Consider the following 12053-nt stretch of genomic DNA (forward strand, 5'->3'; position numbering starts at 1 on the left):
AATGCCTCCTTTGCAGGATTTGTCATGAGAATTAAATGGGAGGACACAGCACCACCCTGGTGCCCAGTGAGCACCCGTGCATGCTGGCTTTCTGTCTGTGTCCAGGATTCAATGCCGAACTTAGCCTAAGCATGAGCAGGGCATCCCCTTAGACCTTTCCTTTGTCACCACATGGCTCCCACCTGCTGCAGTTACAACTCCAGTCACCAGCACCCCCTCCAGCGCCTCACAGCATCAGAGACCGGGCACAGGCATCCTCCCCTGCGGAGCTGGGACTAGAACGGCTGTGCTCACAGGTGAGCAGCTGGGAAGGGGTTAAGACAGTAATTGTGTAAGTCTTCCAGGCTTTCTCCCAGTTCTGCGATAATTTGATGAAGAACTTCACCCTAATTAAATATTCAAATTAGGAATAAGTGTCAATATGGCTTCCCATTGCCTGGAATGATGATTAATTGTATTCAAAACTCTAGTGGCCCACTGTAATCTAAACCTAACCGTTGTTCTTGATTATTTCTGCACCACACTTGCCATGTTTTTGTTTTAAGATTTAAACTAGTAATTGATTTGCCATATGCCGTCAAGCTGCACGTACTTTATGCATTTAGGAACTTAGGGAGTTTGGAATTGTGATTTCCTTCGTCTTCCAGTGGCAGCTTTTTTTTCCCCTTGTCCAATGCAGAGTGATTTGGTTTTGTGTGTGTGCGCGCACGCGCGTGTGTGTGTGTGTTGCCCATGAGGAAAACCCATTCTACAGTCAGCCTGGTAGGTTGGTGTTACATTGATCATGGCAAATGGGCTTCCTCAATGGGAAATGAACAGGTCTGTGTTTGCACTTACTTCGTGCCCTGTGTCATCTCAGTAAAGCAACATGGCATGTGGAAAGAGCATGAATGCACATCCTAGCCCAGCCATTTTCTTCAGCTGTGTGACTTCGAGTGAGTTACTTAACCTCTCCGAACCACTTTTCCCCCATGTATAGGGTACTACTTCCCTTGCTGGATTGTTTACATTAGAGATGTGTATGAAGCATGAGGAACAGTGCAAGTGCCCAGTGGGTAGTAACTGCCATAGTCCTAAATAATTACAGGAGCGAAAATTCCAGAAACAAAGCCTTCATGCAGGCCTCCCTGGAAAGCCACTCCTAGCCATGCAAGTCAAATCCCATTTCCTACCTCTCTGACTCCCAGAGCCTGCGTTGCCCATCCTTGGCTTTGTGACATCTCTTGGGCCACTGTCTAGACTCTTGAATTACTATTTCATTGCTCAGGCCTCTTCTCCCCAGCCACAGTCTTTTCTTTTTGCATGTTGGACCATGGCTCCCACGTCCCCGGATACCTCCCAGGGCCTAACAGAGTGCCTGGCCTGTAGTAGACTCTCAACAGATGTTTGTTATTTTGGATATTTCTTTTGAGATGGAGTCTTACTCTGTCACCCAGGCTGGAGTGCAATGCCGTGATCTCTGCTCACTGCAACCTCCGCCTCCCAGGTTCAAGCAATTCTCCTGCCTCAGCCTCCTGAGAAGCTGGGATTACAGGCGCGCACCACCACACCCAGCTAATTTTTGTATTTTTTAGTAGAAATGGGGTTTCACCATGTTGTTCAGGCTGGTCTTGAACTCCTGACCTCGTGATCCACCCGCCTCGGCCTCCCAAAGTGCTGTGATTACAGGCATGAGCCACCACACCCAGTTATTTCTTTTTCATGCCACTGTTTTAAAGTCGAAGCATATAACCGTATTGTCCTTTATGGCCTATCTTTTGATATTCAGAGCTTTTACTTTGTGATATAGGAGATTAACGTTTGTGTTTCAGTTGACTTATAGATAAATTCCTAAAGGGGAAGATACAAGTTTCATTTGGTTTCTTAAACTGTCTCAGTGCCAGGCAGTGCCTAGCACACAGTAGGAGCACAGTAAAGTGCGCTGAGTCAGTCGCCACATCCTAATTATAGCGGCCTTGTGCGCCTGTTGATACTGGTCCAGCTCCCCTGGGATGGGCTTGTGTTCATTGGGTAATACTTGGAATTAAGTTTTAGGTCTGGGCATAGAAGGTTTATAAGATAGTGACTATAACTGTAGAGGAAATAGGTCTGTTTCAAGTTTTACAAAACCTTACTTGTCTTGGCTGGTGTCAATTACAAAACGAAACAAAAAAGAGACTCATCAGACTGTGAGAAATGATAGTAAACTTTGCGCATGGTGGTTTCTCCCTGAGGTTGGCTCCAAAATCAATATGAAAAGAAAAATCACCACAACTAAAAATATTTTAGAGCCTAGAGTGATTAAAATAACTGACTCTCTGTTTTAGTGGAACCAAGTTACAAGAAAGAATTACAGTATCTCCTCACATCTCTGGGTCTTCACAGATCTCAATCGTAATTCAGAGCCTCACTTGGGAAACACAGGGGACTTGGAGCAGGAATTCTGGCTGTGAAGTCATTGAGGAGGATTCGAGTGTTAGTCGGGCCCTTCCAGCTGAAAATGATTCATTTTAATTACCTTCCAGGGCGATCTGATACCTGAGCATATGGTCTTTAAGAAATAAGGTTCCCCAAACTGTCAGCAAGTGTGGGCAATGGTCAGGGACCTCTTTCTGACACCGTTGACCAGCCTTGGAGAGCGGGTGCTCTAGAAGGTGCTTATTAAAATGCCAGCAGGTGCAGCAAAGGTCCCCTTCCGTGTGACTCCCGCACCCTGCTTGTGCCAGGTGTTTTATAAGAGCCTTTTTCTTCATTAAATGGCATTCATTAAGCACGTCCTTACACCTGGCACAGAAGCTGTGCGTCACAGATGACTTCTTCCCAGTGGTGTTTGCAGGAATAAAGTGGAATTTCATTTAGCCATTTGCTGTGTTCTTCTTCCCCTTCCTATCTTAACTTGATTTTTGTTGCTTTTCATATTTCTTCTGCTGCCCCCACAATCCATTCCTCTCCTTTGTACATGACCTCTGGTCTTTGTCCACCAGCAGACACATTATATAGAAAACAAGGTGTCCCTTCAGCACCAAGCACCACCACGCTGGATGCTTTCATACGTGTGTCTCTTCTACTCTCCCAACCACATTGAGAAGCATTCCCCTAGTTTTTGCCATCTTTTTTTCTGATTAAAAGAAATAATTTTTCATCGAAAAAAATTAACACTTAAAAAATATGGGAAAGCAGTGGGGAGAATCCACACTCCCACTTTAGAGGCTTCTGTCATCAATACCATGAGCCTCTCCTGCCCCTCAGTCCCCTCTAAGTTTCTCCCTCCAGCCCTTTGCTGTACTGTAGCTTAGCTGTGTGTGCCCATGGAAAAAAGATTGTCTTATGGGATTGTTTATAATACATCATTCTGCAACTTTGTTTTTGCTTGGCTGGTTTTTTGGTTTTGTTTTACTTAACAGCCAGTCTTTGGGAGTTGGCCATTTTTACAGAAAAACCTCTGGCTCTCTTCATCTATTCGTTCTGTCCTACTTTAGCATTAAATGAAAATTCCACATTTTATTAGCCTCCTCTTATTGATGGTCATTGGGCTGCTCCCAGTTCATTGCCATGACAAATGCCGCCCCAAGGCCCCGGTTCCTGTCCTTTCCTTCCACAGCTGAGATCATATTCCATACACAGATCCCGAGCTTCTCACTCCAACCCTCTCCACAAAGCCTGTAAACATCATTTTATGTCTGCATAATATTCTGAGTCAGACATTGTAATATTATTTCCAGTTTTTGAGTAGACTGTCGTAATTAAGAGCATGAATTGTGTAATTGGCCCCATCAGCATTCAGATCCAAGCTCCTGCACACTCTGTGTTCAAGTCCAAGCTGTATCCAGCAGAGAGGCAAGCTGTGGAGCCTCTCTCAGACACCTGTGGAGTAGGGGTGCTCTCAGCACCTCGCCGTAGGATTGGGTTAGGGATCATAAGATGCATATGATAGGTACACGCTGTAAACAAGTCAACTGATGATATTTTTAAATTTTCTTAAATAGGTCATTTCCCACATTTCAGGTTCTTTCCTCAAATTTCAAAAAGGGAAGAATAAATGCTGGTCCTTTTGTCCCATTACTTCCCCTTTCTTAAGTATTAAATTCGAATCATCTGGAATGTATTATTAAGTGTTTCTCCTAGAGAAGGTGACATGAGTAATCTTCTGTTGTTGTCTTCCTGCACGAAAGACAACTTGAAGTAGGACAAAATTGCTGAATCACAACTATTTTCACCTTCAAAACTCTGTGGCTGCATCGTCTTCCAGCATTTAGTATGGCAGAGGAAAAGTCTGAAGTCACCATCAGTATTTGCCAGGATGTATCCTCTTTTCATTGCATTTTCTGGAATCCTGTGAACCCCATTGGTTGTGTGTGTGTGTGTGTGTGTGTGGTGTGTGTATGTGTGTATAAGGGTTGGGAGATCAAAGTGGCAGCTGCCTCTGACTATGAGTGCGCCTCTGCCTTGCAAGTCACCACTCTCTCGACGCTGCCCTTTGACAGTCTGGGGGGACAGCAGGCACTGCAGCTGCCTGGGCAGAACCGTCTTCATTATATGTGGCCACTGGGTCCACAAGATTAATGGTAACATTTTAAAAATTCACACAGACCTGGAATCAGCACTAGAAAATACAGATTTAAATTAACAAGGAAAAAGCAGAATCCCATCAAAGGAAATAAATCGTGCTGGCAACTATTGTCACATAATAAAATGTATTCTATAACTGAAGGGCTTTTATATGGAGCTGTCTGCAGCTTAGTGGCCATGTTAATTGAATAAGGTGCCTGAGACTGACTTGGGGGAAAAAATGAAATTCCCCTCAACATGTATTTAGCTGGAGCTGTCATCGTTGGCAGCGTGTACTTGCTGACCTATTTGTTACGGAACAGCCAGTCCCTCCTGCAGAGAGATGTGATGGCCACCAGAAGCAGCAGGGTGAGCCCTGTCTCCTTCGGGCAGTTCCACGGGTGGGGGAAGGGGAGGATAGCTTGGTAACGCTCCCCAAAGATTTAGGGACTGTCCCAGTTACAATTCTCCAGTGACCAAACAGATTTTGGAATAATAATCCATCATTGGAGTCAAGTGGCAGAAATGGTTGTCCTCTGATGGACAGCCCTTGCTCCAGGGGTGCAAGACCTACTGGGGAAGGTGCCAAAAGGCCTTTACCTCCCGGCGCTGTCCTAAGTAGAGACAGTTTCTTGAGCCTTTGAGTCTCCTTCTCCTTAGTCTGCTGGGGAGCTTTACGAACTCTCCTAAAATCTAAACTCATGGATCTGCCTACAGAGTGGTCAACTTCGGGGCCCACTAAAATGACTCCACTGAAACTGCTGTCCATTAGTGCACCAGCCACCATCATTCTCGTGGACCTCTCAGGTTTTTTTTTTTTTAATTTTTATCTATTTATTTTGAGACCGGATTATAAAACTGGCTAATTTTTGTTTGTTTGTTTGTTTTTTGGTCAAGACGGGGTTTCGCCATGATGCCCAGGCTGGTCTTAAACTCCTGGGTTCAAGCGACCCACTCGCCTCGGCCTCCCAAAGTCCTGGGATTACAGGCATGAGCTCCCACTCCCAGCCGACCTCTCGGTTTTGTTTGATGCTGTGGAGCACCTACTCATTCTTATAACTGCCTTGGCTGGGAGCTGCAGAAGAGGTGAGCGTCTGATGCCAGTGGCCTAGTGCAGCTCCTGGTCTCTTCCTTCCTCCCTCCTCCAGGTACAGGGTTGTGATCGGGGCCTTCCTTCCATCTCTCCTTGGACAGTTCAACCTCTTTATTCTCATGAACCAGAGGCCTTTGTATGGGAAAGAAGCCAAAGAGTGTTGGGTTAACTGACCACAATTCCAAGCATAAAAATAAGGACTTTCTGTCTGTGGATGCTAGTCCATAGACACTGGATGCTATGGTCATAGGCATAGGCACTGACCAATAAAGAGTCTTCCAAAATATTTTAAAAGACAGCCAAATATTTCATGAAACAGTGGTACCACAATTTTTTAACCAGTCCTCCATTGTTTGATGGTTCATCTGATTCTAGTTTTTGGCTTTCTAAGCAGTGCCGTGATGAATTTATTGTTCACATAAAAATATCATGAATCAGAAATAGTTGCATTTTCGAAGCCATTAACCAACCCAGTCGTGGGGATGAGAAGGAGAGAAGTGACAAGGCTTCCTGGAAGTTTCCCAAAACTATCCCTAATTACAAGTCAGAATCAGATCAACAAGTAGTAGGTAATCTTAGAGGATTTCCCTAATATTTGTTAAGCGCTCACTGTGCTGGGCATTGTTCTCACCCGTGGGGATGTGGGAAGAAAAGGCGTGGTGGAGATCATGTTCTAGTGACATGAAAACAAGTCAGACAGCCCGGTGGAGTGGGAAGGGCGCCACAGGGAGGAGGCAGGTGTTATAAGAGCGTGGCGGGGGTGCCTCCTCAGAAGGGTGGCCTGACTGGGGAGGGAAGCCAGCCGTTGAGAGCTGGGGCCAGTGGCAAGTGCAAAGGCCCTGAGGCAGGAACAAGAGCAGGGGCTGGAGGAACAAAAGCGGCTACTGAGGTTGGCGGACGTGAATGCAGGGAGGGTGGACAAGAAGTGGTCAGAGAGGAGGGATGGGCCGGAGCTGGCAGCACCTCTCAGCCATGGGCGGGTTTGGATTTCATCCTGATGCAGAGGAAAGGCCCCGTGGGTTCTGTTTTGGTGCTGCACGGAGGCCCTCATGAGCCAGACTCTAAAATAATGCCAGGGTGGCAAGAATGGGGAGAGTGGGAGTAGACTGAAGCTCGCGTACTTGCATGTGCTCATGCATGCCTGGTTCCATGCTGTCAACCCTGCCTGCATGGTGGCCCTCTGTGCCCTGGGAGGCAACACACCCCTGCCAAAGGCCATGTGGCTCCCTGGTGCTGGTGCTGGGATTTGAACCCACATCCAGCGAACTTGGGGGCACCGCCCTCAACCACTACAACTGGTTTGTCTCCCTGGGTGTGCGATCGGGCCATTGGTCATCAGCTCTGTATATTTCACTGTAACCTGTCGGGATCACTGAGCTAGTGAGCGGCAGAGGTGTCATGTCCCTGGCATCACTGATTTCAAAAGGGCCTTTAGGAGGGACCCTGTGGCCCTGATAGAGTAGTCTCATTTTATATACCCGATAGTGAAGCTGAATCGGGGTAACTCTAACATAGCGATAACCACCTCCGGAGGACACATGGACTGACCTCTTCATTCATACCTAGCTTTCCCTTCATCAACTTTACCTCTCAGGGCCTCAGTTGCCTATTCTGTTAAATGAGAATAATTACTCCTATCTAAAAAGGTTGTTGAGGGGATGAGGCCGGGTGATATATTGAGGACCCCCAGCCCAGGTCCTGGCAGGTGGGGCTCCACCCCACGCTGGGGAACTGGAATCTCATCTCACCTGAGACCCAGCTGATGGCAGAGCCTTCGTCTTTGTCTCTCACTTTCAGGCTAATCTGACACCAAAGCACCCCTGGGCCACTTCTCCTTCAGCAGGTGACTTGTCCTGTTTAACCACAGGTAATCTGTCCCTGGGGCCCAAACTGTTCATTCTCATTAATGGGAAGCCTCGACGTGCCTTTCTGTCCTGTCCCCATGTCCCCTGCTTCCTGTGTCCAGGAACAGTGGAAGCGGAAATGCAGGGGAAGCTATTTGCCGTGTAGGGAGGAGCCCTTCTCCCTAACGCTTTCTCTGCCCAGGGGGTCTTCCCACCTGCTGCTCTCTGACTGCCGTCCCTTACCCACTCGCGTCAGCTACTTTAGCTGGAGTATTCAGTAACCTGATTTCAATTTCAGCAGATCCCTACTGAGCAGTTATTCTGCAAAAAATACAGCAGCCTCTGACTTGAATTCTCTTTTAATTTCACATTTGCTGCATCAGGCATACATTGTCTATCGTATATGAACAGAAACCTTCTTTTTTTCCCCTCTTATAAATTCCTGGTTGCTGCTGCTGCTGATTTCTTCTTACCCGTACCTGGTTTCCTCCATATTGGAGAGAGGTGAGATTCAGGGCATCAAACAGAGACCCCTGGAGTCTAATTGGGAAAATACACACAGGGAGAAATGAAATGATAGAGACTAACAGCAGTTCATGTTAAAAAAGAAACCCAGGAGTTTTAGTGAGCGAACTACAACACTTGATTTGGTCAACAAATGGTCAGTAATTGTCTACCCTGTGACAAAAAATTGTCCCAGAAAATGAAGTACAAAATTGATGATATTTGGCCCTGCTCTTGAGGAGGTCACAATCACATTAGGGGACAGGTTTATATCAGATGACCAAAGTGTATTGTGATACCTGGAGTGGGGTGAGAGAAGACACTCAGGCATCCAATCCAGTCTGGGGCAAGCCCAGGAAAAGGCCTTTTCCAAAGAGGGGATGGTTGGGTGGGATCTTGAAGTATGAATAGGAGTTTGGAGAGTCGGTAAGGAAGAATGGAGATTCCTAGGAAGAGGGAGTGACATGGATAAAGAATCAGGCCATGAGAAAACAAGGCCTGTTCAGAGATTAACAAGACTTCCACTCTTCCTGGAGGAGAGGGGAAGTAAGTAGTGGCAAGAGGCAGAATCTGGAAGGTGGGCTGGTGTGCTGGGGATGTGGAAGTGTGCGGAGTGAGAAGACAGCTAGGCCAGCACCCTTGCAAACAGCAACCTTGCAAAAGTTGGAGATGAAGTGGGAGTTGACGGGGTGGGGGTTAGTGGGCAAAAAGAATCATCTCCAACGAGGGAAGAGAACCTGGGGCTGTGGGTGAGTTGCAGGGCGAGCCAGGCAAAATCTGAGGCCCTGGAGGGACAAGAAAGTTTGGTCCCGGACATCAGCATTGCATGGGGCAGCTGAATAGCCGGGCCCCTTGATTTCTCTGTTGTTCATATACTTTTTTGTTGTTGTTATTGCTCATATATTTCTTTTAAGTCCTAAATTTCCCCAAAACTGTCCATTTAGAGGGTCTGTGGCAAGTCATGTCGACAGGAATGAAGTCTGTGCACAAAGTAGGTAGTGAATAATTGTAGGCTCATGATCATTTGCTGCTACCATTCCCTTCCACATTGGCGTCTTAGTTTTATTTCCTCACTCTCCCACAGACGGGCAAGCTTTTGAAATTGTAAATTGGATCTCGGCACATTTCTGCTTAAAAATCCTTCCAGAGAAAGGCAGAACCCATGCTGGGCTCCACGTGGCCTGGCCCCACTCTCTTCCTGGCCTTCTAGGCCTGGCCACCCTGGCTTCCTCCTAAGTCTGGAGGAGGTCAGACTCCCCACAGAGCCTCGAGTGCTCACCCCTCCTCCCTGCCGCATCTCTCTGATTTCTGCCTACTTCAGTTCCCACCTCCATGTCCCTTCCTCCAGGATGCCTTCCAGGGAGCCTCCTCCTACCCTGCCCTTCATAGCACTTGAGTCTTCCCGCCTTCCATAGGAAATGATCACACTTGTAACCAAGTGTTCAGGTAACTTTATGGATATTTTCGTGTCCCCTTCCTGTCCTGCCACCACTGAGTCCCCCACAGATCTCTGTTTGATGCATATTTGACCACCCAACAGCTCAGCTGGCCCCATTTTCTCCTCTGCCTCCTGGCTGGACTCTTTGCCATCATCCATGTCCACCTGGCTCCCAAAGTTCTGCTAATGCTTCTGCCTCCTCTGTGAGCCTCCCTGAGTGCTTCTAGCCCCTGGAGTGTTTACCGCACTGCACAGATCGCTCTGCATCCTTAGTTAGGTTGTGTGCACCTTTTTAGGGCTTTGGAGGCTTAGAAATCTTAGTCTGGCAGCCATGAAGCAAAATACTTTCCTGGCTCCTGGAAATTCCCTCATTGGTATAGTGAGTGCAGTTATAACACCTACCCTAGATCCTTTTAGTCACACACACAAGGCCCTGTGCTCAGAAGGGCCCCACCGTGGGTTTAATGCTCTGCTGTTGCCATCTTGAAATTCTTGATAGCATTTGAATAAGGACCCCATGCTTTCAACACGCACTGGGCCGCGCATATTGTGTAGCTGCTCCCATACCTGCCTCGAGGGGCGTTGTGAGGAGCCTTAGGAGGATGTGTGACACCTGCATTCCCAGGGCTGGCACCTGGTGACACTCTCAGCAGGGTCACCTGTCATCATTTTAGTTCTGCTCAACCACAACCACAGTCGATAATTCACTCTTCTGTTTGCTCAGCTTCATTGACTAAGTGTTGTGGTCAGAGACATTGATCAACTGCTGAAAACCCTTCTGCAGCTGCTCCTCACCCTCGCAGGGTTCCCAGACCTGGCCAGTCTTCAGATTCACTGCTGGAGCTTGTTAAAAATAGATTTCTGGGCTGCACCCGGCCAGGCCCACTGAATTGGACTCCCTAGGGTCAGGGCCTGTGAGTCTGTGTTGTAGCAAGTTCCCAGGTGACTGACGCCTTCATTAATGCCATGATGGGAGTTTAGGAACCTCCATCCTAGGAGTTTGAACCCACGCCTCTTGCAAGGGTGTTTGGCACCCTTTCCATCTGGCCCTGCCTGCATTTCTAGCTCTGCTTCCGACGCGTGCCTAACCCTATGGGGAAGTGCTGGCTCTCTCTGACTCCCTGGTGGGTGCCTTTCACTCCCATAACGTGCTGAGGGGTCCTGAAGCCCCGTTCCCTTTAACAGAATATATTGTTCCTTCTTTTCATGCTTACCAGCACTCAGTTTTTCTTGTTCTCTGAGCACATGTCACGTTGCACTGTGATTTGTTTCTGCTTTATTCCCTGCAGCCTGAGCTGAGGGAGCTCACCTCTGTACCCTTAGTTAGCAGCAGTAACAAAGAATATTCAGGTTCCCTCCATGCACACCAGTGCACCCGGTGGACATGCTTACAGTGCATGTGTCTGCTGGTTCCCTGAAGCCCTGAGCGTACAGTTGGTGCTTGATTCAGCCTGGCTGGGCCGTGGCTGAGTGTCTGCCATGAGCTGTCACTCTGTGGCTGGCAGACCCAATGCCTTCACAGCCCTTGGTGCTCATCTTGCCCCTGGAAAGCTCCTTCCGGTTCCAGCTCAATCCTGGACCTGTGGGAACATCCCCTCCCTGGAGAGCCTTTCCTCCCAGGGGTCTTTTTTTTTTTTTTTTTTTTTTGAGACAGAGTTTTGCTCTGTTGCCCATGCTAGGGTGCAGTGGCATGATCTTGGCTCACTGCAACCTCCGCCTCCCAGGTTCAAGCGATTCTCCCGCCTCAGCTTCCCAAGTAGCTGGGATTAATAGAGACAGGGTTTCACCATGTTGGCCAGGCCGGTGTCAAACCCCCAACCTCAGGTGATCTACCCACCTCTGCCTCCCAGAGTGCTGGGATTACAAGCGTGAGCCACCGTGCCCGGCCCTCCCAGGAGTGTTTATGCACAGCAGTCATTCAAGAAGGTCACACGTGCTGTGTGAAAAAGGCACCCAGTAATTGACCGCTTACTTTATGTGAAAAGTGTTCCCTCCACCAGTCTCTTCCTTTTCGGAAATGTCCGGGTGTGGCCACAGGTTAGGCTCCTGAGCTATCGCAACACAGCCCCCAGTCATCCCACCAAGAGGTTTTGTTGTTGTTTTTTTCCCCCAGTCCTGTTGGGTTTTAAATATTTTCCTATTTGTTTAATTTTTCTTTTCAGCATTCACTACAGGCAGCTGGTGACCATACCAAATGAATTGTTTACTTTTGACTAAATGCTCACTTAGGCTGTGTGTTCGTTGTAAGCTTTAATGACTCACACCTGAGCCATCAAAGACCGTGCTGTATCTTTCTGGAAGGTGCTTTCCTGAGCACCTACTGTGTGCGCTGCCTGAGGGGGAACACACAGACGTAGCAGTTGAGAGCGATGTGCCATTCTGATTTCCAGAGGTCATTAGTCTCCTGGACTCATGGCAATAATAATTCCCAACACCTCTATTTACAAAGTGCTTCATGCGCAGTGATCCTCAGCAGCCCTGCGGTGTAGGAATGGAAGCATTTGCATGGCTCCTGGAATAAACCAAGGCTGGTGTTCGGCGCCTGGGTGTTACAGTCCCGCTGGTGCATTTTGCCCAGTGGGCAGAGATCTGGATCAAACTGCCACCCTGTAGAGTCCCTTGGGCCTGCTGTAAGGCTTGGGACACA

General features: G+C 48.0%; 1 protein-coding gene across 1 annotated transcript in view; it reads left to right on the forward strand.

The window, feature by feature from the left end:
* MVB12B (multivesicular body subunit 12B) overlaps positions 1–12053 on the forward strand; it is a 184619-nt gene that overhangs the window by 88350 nt on the left and 84216 nt on the right. The gene's annotated exons all lie outside the window — the stretch shown is intronic.

Source organism: Hylobates moloch, unplaced genomic scaffold (assembly GCF_009828535.3).
Source record: "Hylobates moloch isolate HMO894 unplaced genomic scaffold, HMol_V3 SCAFFOLD_10, whole genome shotgun sequence".
NCBI classification, from domain to species: domain Eukaryota; kingdom Metazoa; phylum Chordata; class Mammalia; order Primates; family Hylobatidae; genus Hylobates; species Hylobates moloch.